The following is an 18,455-nucleotide window of genomic DNA, read 5'->3' on the forward strand; positions in this document are numbered from 1 at the left end:
ATCTCTATTGTTCAGAATCTTTGTCTTGGTTCACGGATAAGCTCAGGTGCTACTCTCTTTGTGAAGGCTCCCTGGTTAATCTTTTCCTTCTCACATTTGTTTAAGGTTATTTTTGTACAAGTATTGTCTCCTCTCTAAAATCAATCAATCAGTAAATATTTATTAAGGTTCATCTAGATTTCAGGCATTACTCTAAGTTCTGGGAATACAAAGGTAAATATGAAATAGCCTGTATCCTTCGGGAACATATATTTACCTGGAGACACAACATATTTACTGTAAATGACCTCTGGGAGGAGAGAGCCTTTTGATTTTGCCTTTATCTTAGCACTGTGCCTTGTACATAGTGAATGCTTCATAAAAGGCTGCATTAAATTTCCACTATAACACATTCTTCTCTAAGGATTAGATGATACAGAATTTCTATTACTCATTTCCTTGTTATCATATTAAGCCTTAAAAAAAAGAAATTTATTTTTGTTCATTTCCCCACCATCTCCAAACCATGTTGTCTGGATTCTAATCTTCCACCTCACATTGAAATTCAGACTTTTACCACTGGCCCCAGACCCTACTAAGTAAACTTTTGCTTTTGTTGGCCAAGCGTCAGACCACTGACGAAGGGACCCTGAAATTCCCTAAAACTCCTTAAAAGACAGATTGTCCTTGAACTCTGTGTCTGTGGGACCCTGCCTGAGGGAAACATGATAAACAGCTTCATTCTGTTATGTAGATGGGGCTAGTTGAGTCCAGAGCTGGAGAATTCCAACGCCATTGAATTAAAGAGACTCATTCAATTCTGTTCAATACCAGCTCAAACTCTACCCACCAGCTCCCACCGGGAACTGTTCTTGACTTGTAGCCAAGGTTTCCATTATGAAAAGAGCACATCTTAAACCTTCTCCTTGCAGAGGACCTAAAATGCCATGCTATGCCATGCCAAGGAAACCTCTGCCCGCTGGAATGATATTCTCTTTCAGATACTCTCTTTATCCTCACCTATTTCCCTAATGAGACTTTTTATCTCTCTGTCAGGATTTCTCTACTAGAAACTTCACTTCTCTGTCAGGACCTTGCCACTAAGGCATTCAGCTTTTCTATTCATGCACAGCAAAGACTGACTTCCCAATGCCAATAATAAACTTCTTTTTATCAGTCCAGCTTTGTAGGTTCGTAAATTCCTTTATGAAGAAAGACCTCTGCGCTGCCAAAAAGGGTTTTTATAACTCCCTGCCCTGTGCCGAATAACAAGGGGATTTAGGGGAGCCAAACCTATATTTGGTTCCCTAAATCCTGAACCTGCCACTAACCTCCTCATTTACCTCCCTGACCACTAGGAACCCTAATCTCATCATCTGGTTCCCTGAATCTAATCTCATCACCACCATGTCACTTTCTGGACACCATGTTCATGCCCTCTGTTCTACAGCCTTCCATTCTAGCTTCCCAATCTTTTCCTCTATTAGAATGTAAACTCTTTGAGGTCAGGGACTGTCTTTTGTACTTGTTTTCTTGGTACTCATCTAAGCACATGCTAGATGCTTAATAAAATACTTTTCCTTTTATTCTTTCATTCTTTCCTTAGAGAAAAATCAAAGAGATTTTTTTTTCACTCCAAAACTTCCCTTGTCTGAGAAACCTCCCCCCAAAAGCATATAGACTAGTTCCTTCTAGAATGAATAAAAAGGAGCTTTCTTCGGAAAATTATAAAAATTATATTGAATGCAATGAAAATTCTGCTAGTGCATAGAGAGCATGTGAGAGAGCAGATAGCTTGGGCTCTTTTATTTGACCAGCTTAGACAATTTAATGCCTAAGTCTCATGGGAAGCAAAGGTCTTTTCTTCATGTTAGCAATTTGTTTTGAACAAAAGATTTGGGCATTTTCTCCCTCCCACTCCACCTTTTTTAATAAAGAAAGGATGTAGTTAGTTGACCAGGGATTCATTAGGATTAGGAACTAGTTGACTTTTCATTATTGCTACCTGTCTGCTGTACATGCTCTTGAATTAGCAATGGTAAATAATCAAAGGGTATTAAAATGTGAGACAGCACAAAAGATGCTGCATCCATCTATTTTATTGTTCCAGATACTATCTTTGTGAATTATGTTGCGCAAGACTTCTAAGAATTTTGAATTCAGTTATACCGTTATTCCTAAAGATCCTAAGGTTGGTCCAATAATATCTAAAATAGGTAGATGTCATTCTGAAATGTTTTAATGATGGATTTTATTTGGGAATGCAAAATTTTATTGAATGTTACTTTAAAAAAATCACTAATAGAGAAATCATAGAATGTAACCTCTGAATAATGTCAAAACACTGAGGCATCCTAGATTATAGCAGTAGAAGGAGCTTGTGGAATCTAAGTATGACTATGACCTCTCATGATCACATCACAAAAGACATTAAATAAAAGTAATTCATTTCATGCCTAATTTTCATAAATCAGTCCTATTGAGTTAGCCAAGGAAAGGTCAAAATGTCAACTACATGTAATTTTCATCAGTTTGGTAAAGTTGACTATACAAAGCAATGAAGAATGATTTGATTAATTTTCCATCTCAGCAGTTTAGAAGATCAAGGTTTCACAGTCATCTTGGGGAAAAAATAATATGCTTCTGTATACAAAGAAAACTATTTTCCCCCACCTTTATTTTTGTCAAGAGGAGACATAATTGTGTCATTTTCTCCTTGAAGAAATGTAAAAACATTTGCACATTGTCAAAAATAATTAGACTAAACTGGTTCTGCAAACTATAGAATAAAACAGTACATGCCTTTAGAGCTCAAAGGACCTATGTTGTCTTACTGTAAAACCTAGTGAAATTCCTTTGAAAATAAACTCCTAGAATTAATGGTGCTATAGGGGAAAAAAAGCATAATTGAGATAACAGAGACAGTGAAATAAGAACATCGGTAAGAAGAAAGTTATATCCAAAGTGGATTGGAATTACAGTCTTGAATAGTAATAATGCCTTGTATTGATAGAGTACCTTTTCTTTTGCCATCTTAAACCTTGAATTACTTCTGAGTTTGTAATGCATGGTGATCATGCACTCAGATTAACTTGCAGTCAGAATAACTTTATTCTGTGAAGGGAGGGAAAAAAAATCACTCTCAAGAAAAGGATTCCAATTCTCCATCTTTAGAAGTTTTTTCTATGTGCTAGAGGATCATCTGCATATTCCATGTCAAAGTTCCTTTTGGCTTGAATTAGCCATTTCAACAAACTCTGTTTCATTTCTATGTGTTCTAATAAATAATCTCTATTTCATCTGAGATCTAGTTCACAATCTATAGTAATTAAGCAATTCCCTGCCTCCATTAAACTTTTTTAAAAAAATTATTTCCTTTTGTCCATTAAAGCCCTTCTCTGACACTTGACTTTGGTGTGAAGGTGATTGTGAGTCCTTGAAGACTGCGCCCATATAACATAAGCTCAAGCAAGTTCTACCTACTAAACAAGAAATAATTGGATTAAGAACCCAATGACAGACTACTTATCCTTTTACTGTGCTTCATATTTATATATTCCTATGATTCCCGAGAAGCTTCTGTGATATATAAAAAGTTGAAGAGATATAGTTTCTGGGTAATTAATAATTTTGCTAATCATTCTAGTAATAATTAATACAAGGGGTCAATGACATTCATAAATTGCAAAGAGCCCTCATGGAACCCACTTAATGCTTATTTGATCTTAGAAGATTAGGCATTTCTGAGAGTGTCAATCAATTGGTCAGCACCAATTGGTGCTATCGAGAACAATGAATATTATAATGACAGGTGAACTTTTTCTAATGAGAAGTTAGGGGGACAGATTTTGATCATCTAGTCTTGGACAAAGAGACTTTTCTTTTATCCAGTTTCCTCCTAACTGGAGCAATATAGACAAAAGGAGACCTACCTCTGCTCAAACATGGCTGAATGGAACACAATGGGCTAGAGTTCACCTTAGATTAAATTCTTTTTAAGATTCATTAGTTGGGTGAGACAAAAACTTCCATCCAGGATCAAAAAGATCCTAGGCACTTGAGCAATTTCATTTATCAACAATATCTTTCAGATGCTGACTTGGTCAAGTTGGGAATAAAGTTTCAGAAAGGAAAAAAATCTTGGGTCTCCCCAGCAATAAAAATTAATTATTTAATATATTTTCCCTTACTCCTCATCAAATGTTTGGTCAATAGAGGAATAATTTGATTTAACATTGGAAGAAATAGTATACTGTCAACTTGAAATTTTAATGAAAACAGTGAATACAACAAAATACTCTTAATCAAAATAGAGGAGTTGCAGCTCATGATACTGCACAGAACACACTGAAGTACCCCAGAAAAGGGTCTGGGAACAGGGTCTATATAGAATGCCAAGGTACAGAAAATGACTAGGTTGCTAGTTGGAGGGATTATTTTTTTTCTTTTTTTTTTTTTTTTTTGCCTTTTCTTTTTATTTTTTTAATTAATAGCTTTTATTTACAAGTTATGTGCATGAGTAATTTTACAGCATTGACAATTGCCAAACCTTTTGTTCCAATTTTTCCCCTCCTTCCCTCTACCCTCTTCCCTAGATGGCAGGATGACCAATACATGTTGAAGATGTTAAAATATAAATTAAATACAAAATAAATATACATGTCTAAACCATTATTTTGCTGTACAAAAAGAGTCAGACTTTGAAATAGTGTACAATTAGCCTGTGAAGGAAATCAAAAATGTAGGCAGGCAAAAATATAGGGACTGGGAATTCTATGCAATGGTTCTTAGTCATCTCCCAGAGTTCTTTTGCTGGGTGTTACTGGTTCAGTTCATTACTGCTCTCTTGGAACTGATTTGGTTCGTCTCATTGATGAAGATGGCCAGGTCCATCAGAATTGGTCATCAGTTCATGTAAGTCTCTCCAGGCCTCTCTGTATTCATCCTTGCTGGTCATTTCTTTCAGAACAATAATATTCCATAACATTCATATACCACAATTTTTTCAGTCATTCTCCAACTGATGGCTTCCACTCAGTTTCCAGTTTCTGGCCACTAAGAAGAGGGCTGTCACAAACATTTTTGCACATATGGGTCCCTTTCCCTTTTTTAAGATCTCTTTGGGATATAAGCCCAGTAGTAACACTGCTGGATCAAAGGGTATGCACAGTTTGATAACTTTTTGAGCAAAGTTCCAAATTGCTCTCCAGAATGGCTGGATATATTCACAATTCCATCAACAATGTATTAGTGTCCCTGTTTTCTCACATCCCCTTAGTTGGAGGGATTATATAGCTCACAGTTTGACCAGATAATTTTTTTTTGGATACTATGCAAAAGTCCATAAAGAAGGCTTGGGAGGAGAAAAGAGGATTTAGTACAGAGAAATGTGAGAGACACTAAGAGTATAAGCAGGTGAACTAGATAAAGAACCAGCAAAGGAGACAGACAAGAACTAGTCAGATGGGTACAGGAAACTAGGAGTGAGTAGTGTCATGAAAACCTAGAGAGAAAGAATATAAAGGAAAAAATGGTGATCAGCATTGTTAAAACCTGCAGAGAAGTCAAGAAGCATGAAGATTGAAAAAAGATGATGAGAATTTGTGATATTTGATAGGCTCTTGATTTCAAGAAAAATCTGGGTTTAAGTCTTATCTCCAACACATCCTGGTTATGTGACTCTGGATAAGTCATTCACCCTACTTAATACTCATGTCACCTCTGAGATTTAAATTTAGGACAGTTGCTGATAGAAGGAACTCCCTCACAGATAGTTTTTCCTTTACTGATGATACACATTTTGACACAACCTTTTAAAAAAAATGCATGGAGCCAAGATGATAGATAGGTCAGAAAGTTGCTTGAGCTGCCCTGATTTTCTCCTCAGAAAGAACATTAAATCAAGCCTCTAAAAAATTCTGAAGTAACAGAACTCACAAAAAGACAGAGGGAAACAATTTTCTAACTTAAGATAACTTATAGGGACTTCAGAAAAGGTCTTTTTTCACTTGGGCTAAAGGGGAGCACATCTCAGGACAGAGTGTCAGGGCAAGCGATGAGAGGCTCTTAGCCACAGCACAGAAGAGCAACCAAGGCCTCTTAAACCTGGATCAGCAAGATACTGGCACAGCAGGTCACCTGTGAGTCCAGCAGACCAAGCACAGAAGGCACCTTGGTAGCTGGGAAATGCTGGAACAACAGTGACTAGGCTAAGTCACTCCAGCATAGTGGGCAAGTTTCCAGCAGTTAATACCCCAGATCAGAAAGCCAGTAACTAGGCCCCAGACTTTCAGCACAAGAAACTTGGAATACTAACCTCTTTGCCCCAGAAAGAGACTTCGAATTTCTAAAATAAGCAAAAAACTCCAAAAGAGTCCTGACCATAGAAAGCTACTATGGCAACAGAAAAGATCAAAACACAAACTCAGAATTCAACAATGTCAAAATGTCTACAAATGAAGCCTCAAAGAGGAATATGAACTGGTTTCAAGCTTAAAAGGTTCTCTTGGGAGAACACAAAAATGATTTTAATGGAAGAGATGAAAAGAAATGAGAGTTATGCAAGAGAATTAAGGAAAAAAAGTCAACAGCCTAGGAAAGGAAGCACAGTAATTAACTGAAAAAACAACTCCTTAAAAAATAGAACTGGCCAAATTGGGGAGAGTGGGGGAGGGAAATCCATGGAACAAAACAACTCTCTTAAAAGTATAATTGGCCTTGGAAAACCAGAAGAACATTGTACATAGTAACAGATAACATTGTGCAATGAGCAAATTGATAGACATAACTGTTCTCAGCAAGAAAATAATCCAAAACAATTCCAAAAGACTTGAAATGGAAAATGCTATCTACATGGTGGGGAGGGGGCAGGGAGGGATGACTATAGAGTCTGAATAGAGATTGAAGTGTATTATTTTCACTTTTTTTTTCTTTCTCATGTTTTTTCTCTATTATTTTGATTCTTTTTTCATAATATGATTAAAATGGAAATATGTTTAATATGATTGTACATGTATAGTTTATATCAGATCACTTGCTATCTTGGAGAGGAGGGCAGAAAGGAGGGAAGAAAAAAAATAGAACTCAAAGTTGTACAAAAACGAATATTTAAAACTATCTTTACATGTAATTGACAAAAAAAAAAAATAAAGTTGAATACTTTTGCAGAAAACATTTCTTTTCAAATCCCTTGTATGTATGCCTGTGAATCTGGGGAGGGGAGATTTGGGGAGATTCACAAAATAATCAGAGGCCAGAGTGACAATATCTGGTTAGCCCCAGAAAATTCATTGACCTAGGAACCAAAACCAGGTCAGGCTCAGTAAGTTCTTAGTCAATTGTGTTTATCAGTACTATTAGCAATGAAATCACCCATCTTTTGTAAGAAATACTTGCTCCTTATCTTGACCCATTAGTTTTCTCTCCTAACTTTTCTACCAACTTAGTTGCTAACTCTTGTGTCAATCTTTTGTTCCAATTATGTAATGGGCTGAGGCTCGAGTTGATGCACTGAGGTCCTAAGCACGTGAGGCTAAATAGTAATCGGACCATACTCTGTTAATATATAAGCTTGGAGAAAGAATGGCCCCCGCCCACTCTTTGTGCAAGTCCTGATGCGTTGTATAGGAAATGATGATTTTGGTGAGTGGAGGCAGGGGAGTGGAAAAGGAAGGGGAAAGAGAGACTGCTGGCTGGTGTCTTGACACAGCTGCTCACATTGCTATCGCGACTGCCCTTCACCTCTGATCTCCCTCTGCTAGCTGGCTTCCTGTTGCAGCTGCCTATATTGCTATCGCAATCCTTCTTCACTTCTACTGAGAATAAAGATTGAAGATTTTTCCCTTAACCTGAATTCCTGACTCCGGCTGATTTTAAATACATTTGGCGCCCAAGCATGGGAATCAAGGACCCTACTTTCATTGAAGAAGTCTCCAGTGACCAGGAACTTGGGTGAGTATAAGACAAACAGGGAACTTATTTTCTTAAAAACTAAACTAGTAACCTTTTTTGGCTGAAATGGGACAGATCCTAGCTAAAGATTCTTCATCCCCCACCCCAATTCCCCCACTCCCACCCAGGAGTGGCGCTATAGAAAGCCTGCTTAAGCTGATAGAAGGACAAGGGCTACTTATAACTTGGGAACAGATAGCTAGATTTCTGGGTACATTAAAACGCATCTCCCCTTGATTCTTAGAGGAAGAGCAAATCTCTCCAGATAACTGGGCATTGATTGGTCAACAGCTCTCCACATATAATAATGAAAATGGTCCTCATTCAATTTCCATCGAGGCATTCTATTTATACAATATAATACAGTTGGCCTTAAGAAACCGTATAAATTATAGAAGAAAAGGAAAAAACTCTAGGAATAGCCAAATGGAGAAGCCTGAGATAAAGGAGGAAGACAAAGAACAAATTAATGGCCATATCCCCACAGGGCATGGAGACTTAAGTGAGGCTCAAGGGCGGGGTGAATCTGAGGCAGCTTCAGCCCCACCTAAGGAGCAGGTAATTGACTCTTCTCCATCAACTCCACCCTTCGGGATGGAGGGAGGAGGGGTAGTGGGGGGGGGGCAGTGATAGCACCAGCACCTCCCCCCCAGCATCCAGCACCTTCCCCCCAGCATTCAGCCACTCCTATGAGTAGATTGCAAAAGGGACTAATTAAGGCCAAAGCAGAAGGGAGAGATGTATCTGAATTTCAACACCACATTTTTCCTGTAATTCAACAGTTTAAATCTTCAGGTCAAGAAAGTAGAAGATATGCTCCTTTTGATATAGAAATCCTCAAAGACCTGAAAAAGGCTTGCACTCTTTATGGGGGTACATCAGCTTATATTAAGATGTTATTACAGAATTTGGCTTATGAAATCTTGACCCCTTAATGACTGGAAATCTATAGCAAGGATATGCCTAGAACCTGGACAGAACTACTTGTGGCTTTCTGAATATAGTGAGCTTTGTAGGATACAAGCCCAACAAAATAGTCAAAGTGGGATTCATGCTGCAATCACCTGTGACCTACTAACAGGTGTAGGTCCCTATGCAGACTTCGCAGTACAGATTAATTATTCCATAGCAGCATATAAGCAAATTGCTGCTAATGCTATTAAAGCGTGGGCTTCTCTCCACAATAAAGACGACAAGGGTAGGGCCTTCACAAAAATAACACAAGGGCCAAATGAACCCTTTGCTGACTTTGTGGGACGTTTGCAGACAGCTATCACAAGAACAAATGGAGAAAATCCAATAACAGCCATTTTGATAAGGCAACTTGCTAAGGAAAATGCTAATGAGGTTTGCAGAATTATACTAGGACTGCACAAGGATGCTCCTTTAGAGGAGATCATAAAGAGCTGTGCCACGGTGGGCACAAATGCCTTTTATAGCCAGGCTATGATGCAGGCTTCCCAAAATCCCAACATGAGAAGACAGGGTCCCTCCTGGCAAGGGACTTCCAGAGACACTCGTAGATGCTTTCAGTGTGGAAAAGTAGGGCATCTGAAAGCTCAATGTTGGTATAGAGACAGAATGAGAAAACAGGGTGGGAGAACAAGACCCAATACCCCATGTCCAAAATGCAACAGAGGCTTCCATTGGGCCTCAGAATGTAGACAGATTCAGGGAAACGGGATAAGGGGCCCGGCCCTAGGGCCCAAGGCAAAAAACACTTGGGGGGATGGCAGCCAATGGTGCACTAGAGAGTGCGTAGAAGTCCAGTACCCAGACATGACCAATCAGCCAGAAAGCCATATGATGGGAGAAGGGGATTACACAATCAACCAGCCAGGAAGCAACCTGATAGCAGAAAGGAATTACAATTAGGGAGAATAGAGCTGTATGCAGCTGGGACAACTGAGATACCCCCTGGAGAGGTGAAATCTGTTCCTCTCCAGCCTATGGATCCCTTGCCTCCAGGCACAGTAGGCTTGACCATTTTACCTCCTTTTTATACATACAAAACAGTGTCCATCCACACACTGATGTGGGAAACTGGGGAATGTGTAGATAATATCCTAGTCACTAATATAGGTAGACAATGTGTGACTTATCACCCAGGAGACGTAGTAGTATCAGGTTTACTCATACAGAATCCTAATAAGCAACCTGGTGATAGTCATCCAGATTCTGACTCCAGACCACAAAATCCAGAAATATACTGGACAGCAGCTGTAACAGCTGACTGACCTATGCTCACGATCTATATAAATGATATAAATGGCCTACCATTAGAAGGATTGGTAGACACAGGTGCAGATCGTACAGTCAGTAGAGGTGCCAATTGGCCCAGTCCCTGGCCAAAGATTAAAGCAGACACCTACATGTTTGGCATAGGAGAATCAATAGCAGCTGAAGTTAGTGCTGCCCCTATGAGATGGACTTTTGAAGGTAAAACAGGAGTTTTCACTTCTTTTATAGTTGAAAAAATACCCATCAATTTGTGGGGAAGAGACGTTTTACAGCAATTAGGGTTAAAAATGAGTACTTCGGTTTTTTAAGCAGGGCTGCTGTTGAAGGCCTGCCAACACTTTCACCTTTTCCTATACAATGGAAAACTAGTACACCAGTGTGGATAGAACAGTGGCCCTTAGGTAGCGATAAAATTCAGGCCTTATTAAATATAGTACAGGAGCAACTTGAACAAGGGCACTTACAACCTTCTCTAAGTCCTTGGAATTCCCCAGTGTTCGTTGTAAAAAAGAAATCTGGAAAATGGAGGGTGTTGACTGATTTAAGGAAAGTAAATGAACAAATGGAAACTATGGGAACTCTTCAACCTGGATTTCCATCTCCTACTCAGTTGCCTAGAGAATGGCCTCTTTGGGTCATAGATATTAAGGATTGTTTCTATTCTATTCTATCCCTCTGGATAAGGAGGATATGAAAAGATTTGCCTTTTCAGTGCCCAGCGTTAACTTAGCTGAGTCTTATAAAAGATATGAATGGACAGTTTTGCCACAGGGAATGAAAAACAGCCCCACTATGTGTCAAATGTATGTTGCTGCTGCTCTTGCTCCAATAAGAAAAACATTTCCAAAAGTTATGCTATTACATTATATGGATGATATATTGGGATGTGCACCTGAGGAACAAATACTAGAAGTTACGTCTACAAAAGACCATAGAAGCACTAAGATACTACAAATTGTATATAGCTGAAGAGAAAATTCAAAGACATGGTCCTTTTCAATATTTAGGATATGAAGTATACTCTAAGGTGCTTATAGTACAAAAACTGTCCTTAAGAACAGAGAAGCTAAACACCTTAAATGATTTTCATAAATTGATAGGAGATATCCAATGGATGTGACCAGTGTTAGGCTTGACTACCTATCAGTTACAACCGTTATATGACATTTTAAGAGGAGACAGTGCTTTAAATTCACCACGTCAGCTTACAAAAGAAGCTTAAGAGGCTTTGAGAAAAGTTGAACTGGCTTTATCCAATGTGGTTGAAAGAATCACTCAAAAACCCTTGGAAATATCAGTTTTTGCCACACAAGAGGCACCCACAGCAGTCCTTCATCAAGGAAACAGTGTGATAGAGTGGGTGAACCTCCCGGCACAACCAGAACAAAGCCTTACTCCTTACCCAGTGCTTGTGGCTAGAATTTTATTAAAGGCCATTAAGCAAGCAGTACAATTATCTGGGACAAGACCTGACAAGATATACACCTTTTACACCAATACACAAATTAATGTGTGCTGTGAGAGAATCCCAGAGTGGCAAATTTTATTAGCCATGGCTCCAAATTTTACACATGGGTCTCCATTAAAGATAACCAGACTTTTACATAATTGGCGATGGATTCTTGAAGAAAAAGTTTCTAAAGTTCCTCTTAAAGGACCAACTATCTTTACAGATGCATCCAAACACAATATTTGTGCTGTATACTCTCATGACTTAACTATAAAGAGAGTAGTCAGAACTCCCTTTCAGTCCATTCAGCAGAACGAATTGTATGCAATCATGTTAGCTCTCACTTATTACCCAGGAGACATAAATATAATATCTGATTCAGCCTATTCAGTAGGTGTGGTACAAATAATTGCCACAGCCCAAATAAAATTTGCAGCTTCTAATATATATCAGCTCTTTAAGGAACTTCAGGAGCAAGTGAGAAAACATCCAGGTAAGATTTATATCTTGCATGTCCACTCACATAATGGACTCCCAGGCCCTATTTTTTTATGGGAATTCAAAGGCAGATAGCCTTTTAACTATGTTAGCCAGTACACCTTTATTTCAGGAGGCCCAGGAATCCCATTCTAAGTACCATCAGGCTGCTTGAGCTTTGCGTTTACAATTTGGGATTACAAAAGAGGAAGCTAGGAGCATAGTAAAAAGCTGTACAGATTGCCTTCCTTTCCACGCTCCTACACTGCCTCCAGGGAAGAACCCTCGTGGTTTGAGACCCAATGAAATCTGGCAAATGGATGTGACCCATTATAAATCTTTGGGTCGTCTGTCTTTTATCCATGTAGTGGTAGACACCTTTTCAGGATTCACTTTTGCCATACCAGTAGCAAAAGAAACAGCCCGAGTGGTCACTGAATTCCTCATGCAAGCATTTGCCATTATGGGTGTGCCACAAGCAATAAAAACAGACAATGGTCCTGCATACACCTCCAAACATTTTGCACACTTTTGTGCACAGTATAAGATTTTACACACCACTGGCATACCCTTTAATCCTCAAGGACAGGCAAAAGTAGAGAGGAGAAACAGAGACATTAAGATGCTGCTCCAAAAACAAAAGAAAGGGGGAGCCACAGGTAACCCTAGAGAACTTCTAAATCTAGCCCTTTATACTATTAACTTCTTGATTTTTGACAAAGATGCACTGGCTCCAGCAGACAGGTTTTATAACCCACCGGAAGGGCAGTGTCCAGTGCAAGCAGCTCCACTATCTTTAGATAATTGCCAGGTGATGTGGAGAGACCCAGAACGTGGTAAATGGAAGGGACCAGATAGGCTAAGTGCTTGGGGGAGAGGGTTTGCTTGTATCTCTACAGGTGGAGAAGGAATCAGATGGGTGCCAATAAGCCATATTCGCCTTGTCCATCGCAGAGAGATGGAGCAGACTCTTGAAATGAAGGAGAATACCCAAGAAATATCGGGTGGTTCTGTTGCTGATTGTGCTCACCATTGAAAGAGCGTGGCAGTTATGGCGTTTGACTCATGGACATCAAAAATCGTTGGACTTGAAAACCCTCAGAAATCATTGGATTCTCTGAGACATAAGATTGTTGTAGGACTTGAAACTCCTCAAGAATCATTGGATTCTTTGAGACATAAGACTTGAAAGCCCTCAGGAATCATTGGATTTTCTGAGAAATGATAAGACTGTTATAAGACTTCAAAATCTGCTGGAATCATTGGATTCCCTAACACATAAAAAGACTTTTGCAGGACTTCAAAAACTTGAGGGCATGATTGGATTCCCTGATATGTGAAGCAATGGACAATAGATTGGTTTTGGACTATCTCTTGGCAGCTGAAGAAGGTGTGACTGCTGTTTACATACTCTCCTTCTAGGACTTCTGGCAATCTTTTACAACACCATGTTGATTTATATTGTTTGTTATATCACTACTTGCGTGTATACAATTCATGTTTGTTACACCACATCAAGCCTTCACTGACTGTGGGGAGAGTCATCACTAATAGCCTCTGCGTTATTGCTGTGTACTTGTGTAATACTTCCCATGCTGATGGGTTTGTGCATACCTGTTTCTAATAAGACCTTTCAGCCCAGAGACCTGCTAGCAACCCTCACTTCCCTTTGGTGCTTTTCATCTCCCTTCCTGAGATGGCAAGGGGGTCGTGATCACTTCCTTTTTGGTGCTTTCACCTCCTTTCCTGAGAAGTCAGGGAGGGTGTGATCACCTCCCCTTGGGGGCTCTGACCTCCCTGAGGAGTCAGGGATGGCATGACCACTTGTGTTCTAAAACAAAAGAAAGCAGGAGATGTAATGGGCTGAGGCTCGAGTTGATGCACTGAGGTCCTAAGCATGTGAGACTAAATAGTAATTGGACCATACTGTATTAATATATAAGCTTGGAGAAAGAATGGCCCCCGCCCACTCTTTGTGCAAGTCCTGATGTGTTGTATAGGAAATGACGATTTTGGTGGGTGGAGGCAGGAGAAGGGAAAGGGAAGTGGAAGGAGAGACTGCTGGCTGGCGTTTTGACACAGCTGCTCACATTGCTATTACGACTGCCCTTCACCTCCGATCCCCCTCTGCTGTCTGGCTTCCTGTTGCAGCTGCCCATATTGCTATCGCAATCCTTCTTCACCTCTACTAAGAATAAAGATTGAAGATTTTTCCCTTAACCTGAATTCCTGACTCCAGCTGATTTTAAATACACGGTCATAATACAATTATTTTCTGTTTATATCCTTGTTGTTTGCCTACATGGAAGACCAAACTTTTATAATTGAATTCTGGTATTTTATGTGTCCCTAATTCAGATTCAACTAGGTCAAATCATGCAAATAATTTTGTGATTGTGTAAAATCATAATGCATCTAAAATTTTAAATATACAGATTCTGTCTGAATATTGCCCACAAACCTGATTGTGACATAAATGTATCTCTGGGTTCTCAAAGGCTTTGCTACTTTAGTCCAACGTCCTGTGAACCTGCAAAGGTCTCCATTATAGACTCAAAAATGAACTGTATCTTTTGTTGAGGAACTAAAATAATTTACCATCAGAGAAGCTTATTATTAGTATGTTGGCTAATTCAGTTCAGTTGAATGCACCAAATTTTTATTAATTCCCTACTAATTACCAGCTACTCTTCTAGGCACTGGGGAAACACAAAAATAAAAAACTTAACTGTTCTGCCTCAATCCCCATATTTGTAAAAAAAAAACCCTTCTGGTCCATTAAGACTGATGACCATTTGCTCTAAGGTTATAAATTGTCAATGTGAGACTCAAGAAGAGGGGGAGATCAGACTTCCTGACTCCTAACTCCTTCTGCCCTCAAGAATTTATGACACTACCCCCTCTAAAATATTCCAAAAGATAAAGCCTGTCCCGGATACCTCATTGACATCTTTAGTTTGGTTTATTCAGACATCCTGACTCTGGCTTCCAGCTTCCCCCCATCCTGCTAGAACCAAATTTATGGTCCTGAAACTTCCCACTCTCAATGTTCTGACTCTGCCCCTGTCTTGGTCTACCCCTGTAGCTGAGCCATGTAGCTATATATGTCATTGAGAACTCACATTCACCCCTGGATACTTTGAGATGAGAGTCCTGTCCAGTCAATTACACTCTCCAATTAATAAAATATTAAAAACTCTCTAATTTCTATCTTGCCTCAGTTTCTCTGGCATTACAGGATGAGATATTTGGAAAAATCCAGGAAGGGAGACTAAGGAGTGGTAAGAGACACAAGTAGAAAGAAATACAGGGAAGAAAAAATTATTAAAAAGACATATTCCCAAAGGAAATGAGGAAAAATACTCTTCCTACATCAAGGAACTAGATTAAAAGAAGAGTGTGAATTCTTTGATTTATATGGGGAACTCCTGGTGTGGACATCTTCCATGGAGAGAAATTGGCAAATCTTTTCTAACTTATCTTCTTGCGAAGTTGAATAGGACAATGAAAAGTCAAGTGACTTGTCCAGGTATAGATGAAAGGTGAAAGTACCGAACTGGCAGGAGATACTAGGTTCTAATCTAGGTTTTGCCATTATCTACTTTGGGCAAGTGAATTTTATGAGGTCAGGTATATCCTCTATCAGCTACCTCAAAATCCAGCACATAATAGTGTTTAATACATTACTGGATGAATGAATGTGAGAATGGGCCTCAGCTTCCTTACTTTATAGTTGATATGTAACATATCAGGTCATGTGTGTGTGTGTGTTTAATTTTTAACACAATTTTTAACACAAATTTTAAACAAATATAAGAGAAAGAAAAAAAAGTCATACACGCAGCAGAACATTAGAGAGAATTTAACATAAAACAATAAATTTCCATTACAAGAAAACTTATATAGACCCCACCTGGCCACCAGACTGGAAGTGCTAGGGTCTCTGATGGGAGCCAGTACCTTCTGCTCCCCAGAAACCTAGACCAAAGTGCCAAATTTTTGGCATTCCACTTTTCTCTCATGGATCCTGACACCAAACTAATTGAAATATGGCATTATTACCCAGAAGGAGTCAATTTAAAGGATCAGCTCCGAAAGATATAAAAGACACAGATATTGTATATGAAGCTATTATATCAGGGTTAATGATTTCTTTAAAAAAATATGAAATTAAGAACGAAGTTGATAGAACTTTGATCTGTCTAATTCTTTACATTTCTGAATGCTTAGAGAAATTACAAAAATGCAACTCAAAAAACAATGGAGAAAACTAAATATATACATTGGGAATAATTAATTTTCTTATTCCTGGAGAGCCACGATTCCCTCTTAATGCCATTTATGCCAAACATGAAAATAAGCAAGAAGGTAAAGTGATGAGAACCTACTTACAGCAACTATGGCAAGAAACTGGCCTGAGCTTTGTGAGAAAGTCTTTGATGCTCCAAGGGACAAACCTAGCAAGTGGTGGACTTGCCTTTGTGAAGAGGCAGGTCACAAGTCTTTCCAGGCCTGGGCAGTGATCTAATCTAGTATAGTCATTCGCATTGCAGAAGCATCTGATATTTGGCAACAAAACACACAAAGTTCTTGGCCTTTGTTTTATAAGATTTTATGCCAAGGAAGAGGAGACATGTCCTTACTGAAAAAGCCCTTTATTAAGAATATTGGAGTTAAAGGATCACTGAGAATTGTTGCAATGTTAAGCTGGTACTTTGTATTATTAAAAAGATTTATAACAACAACAAAAAAGAAATAGGAAACCTATATAAAAGAAGCCAAAGAAGGCTACAATTAAGTGTGGAAATAGAGAGATAGATAGAAAAAAACAGACACACATACACATACACACACATATATATATATTTACATAACATGTACATTATGCACATGTACACTCATATACATACACATAAGACTGTATAATACTTGTTTTCATTTGTCAGCTGTGTCTCTGAAAGTGGATAGCATCTACCTTCACAAGTCCAAGTCTCTCTATGATTTTCTTTTCTAAATCAACGAGCTTATCATTTCCTATACCACAGTAATATTCAAACCTAATTAGATTCTAAAAGAGGGATTATCTATGAAAGTTTTTTCCTCAATTTTCTATATTCCTTCTATTCTTAGTTGCATGGCTTTTTGACTTAAAATAAGTAGTTATCCATTAAACACTTCCACAATGCTTTCACCTAAAATAGGGCTTACGGTCAAATACTAGTGAATCTGCTTCCTTTATAGCTCTTTTCCCCTGGTTTTTTTTAAAGTTCCAATCTTTTGTTCTTCCAAATGAACTTTATTACTTTTTCTAACTCAGCATGGTAACTGTTTAGTAAGTTAATTGGGATGGCATTGCATAAATAATCAGGTTAATTGTTATTTTTAAAAATCATATTGGGCTTTATCTATCCATGAACAATAAATATCACATTAAAAAATATCACTTAAAATGATGCAAGAATAAGAAGTCAAAATTAATTAATTTTATACATGGCTTCTTTCATCTCAGCCTGTATTGTGGAAAATTTCCAACCAGAAATTCTAAATTTGATGACATTGCTTTCTGAAATTTATTTTATAATTAAGAACAGGCTGGTCTTAAGTGAATTAACCTTCTTTCCCAGTTGTCTGTATTCAATTCTTAAGCTTTATTTGAGGAGCTTCAAAGATTCTCCTAGTTGAGTTGATCCTGTGTCCCTGACCCAGAGTGGATCCTCTCATGTTTTGCTGTTTATATGTGTCATTTGTTCAAGGTAATTTATGACTCTGGAGCTAAAGATCCAGGAATCCTGACCTTTCAGTCCTGGGATTTTTCTTGCATCAAAAGCCATAATATACCTGTGACTATTAGAGAATACCCTTTGCCTATTTACAAGTGAGCATTTATCATCACCATATTTGTCTAGGAGATAAATTATACTGTATTATACAGAAGCTATGATTTCAGTCACTTTATTTCTTTTAGTCTTCATGCATATGATATAGGTGACATATATATATATATATATATATATATATATATAAATACCATTATAATTTCTCCTTAAAAAAGAATGAAAAATATCTCAATAATTAGAACTGTCTCAAAGTGAAGTTGCCTCCAAGTCTTTAAAAGAAGTGTGTGCTCTTTACCTCTTGAAGATTTCAAAATGGGAGCCTCAGTGGAAAGCAAAAGATGGGAGAAATTTCTTTTGGGTATGTCAGACTTGATGAGTTCTTTAGGCCTTTTTAACTCTGAAGATCTGTGATTCAGTGATAATTTAGCATATCATTTGAACAGATTCCATACCAGCATTTCAAGACACAATGACAGAGGTTGACTCATTTCATTGGCTTTCTTATTAGAATTAATAAAGTA

At 38.3% G+C, this 18,455-nt stretch overlaps 1 pseudogene; it reads left to right on the forward strand.

The window, feature by feature from the left end:
* The first annotated feature begins 2,107 nt into the window (after positions 1–2,107).
* On the forward strand, positions 2,108–16,620 carry LOC127546570 (actin-related protein 2/3 complex subunit 3-like; annotated as a pseudogene).
* The last annotated feature ends 1,835 nt before the right edge of the window (positions 16,621–18,455 follow it).

The sequence above is a fragment of the Antechinus flavipes genome, chromosome 2, assembly GCF_016432865.1.
Source record: "Antechinus flavipes isolate AdamAnt ecotype Samford, QLD, Australia chromosome 2, AdamAnt_v2, whole genome shotgun sequence".
NCBI classification, from domain to species: Eukaryota; Metazoa; Chordata; class Mammalia; order Dasyuromorphia; family Dasyuridae; genus Antechinus; species Antechinus flavipes.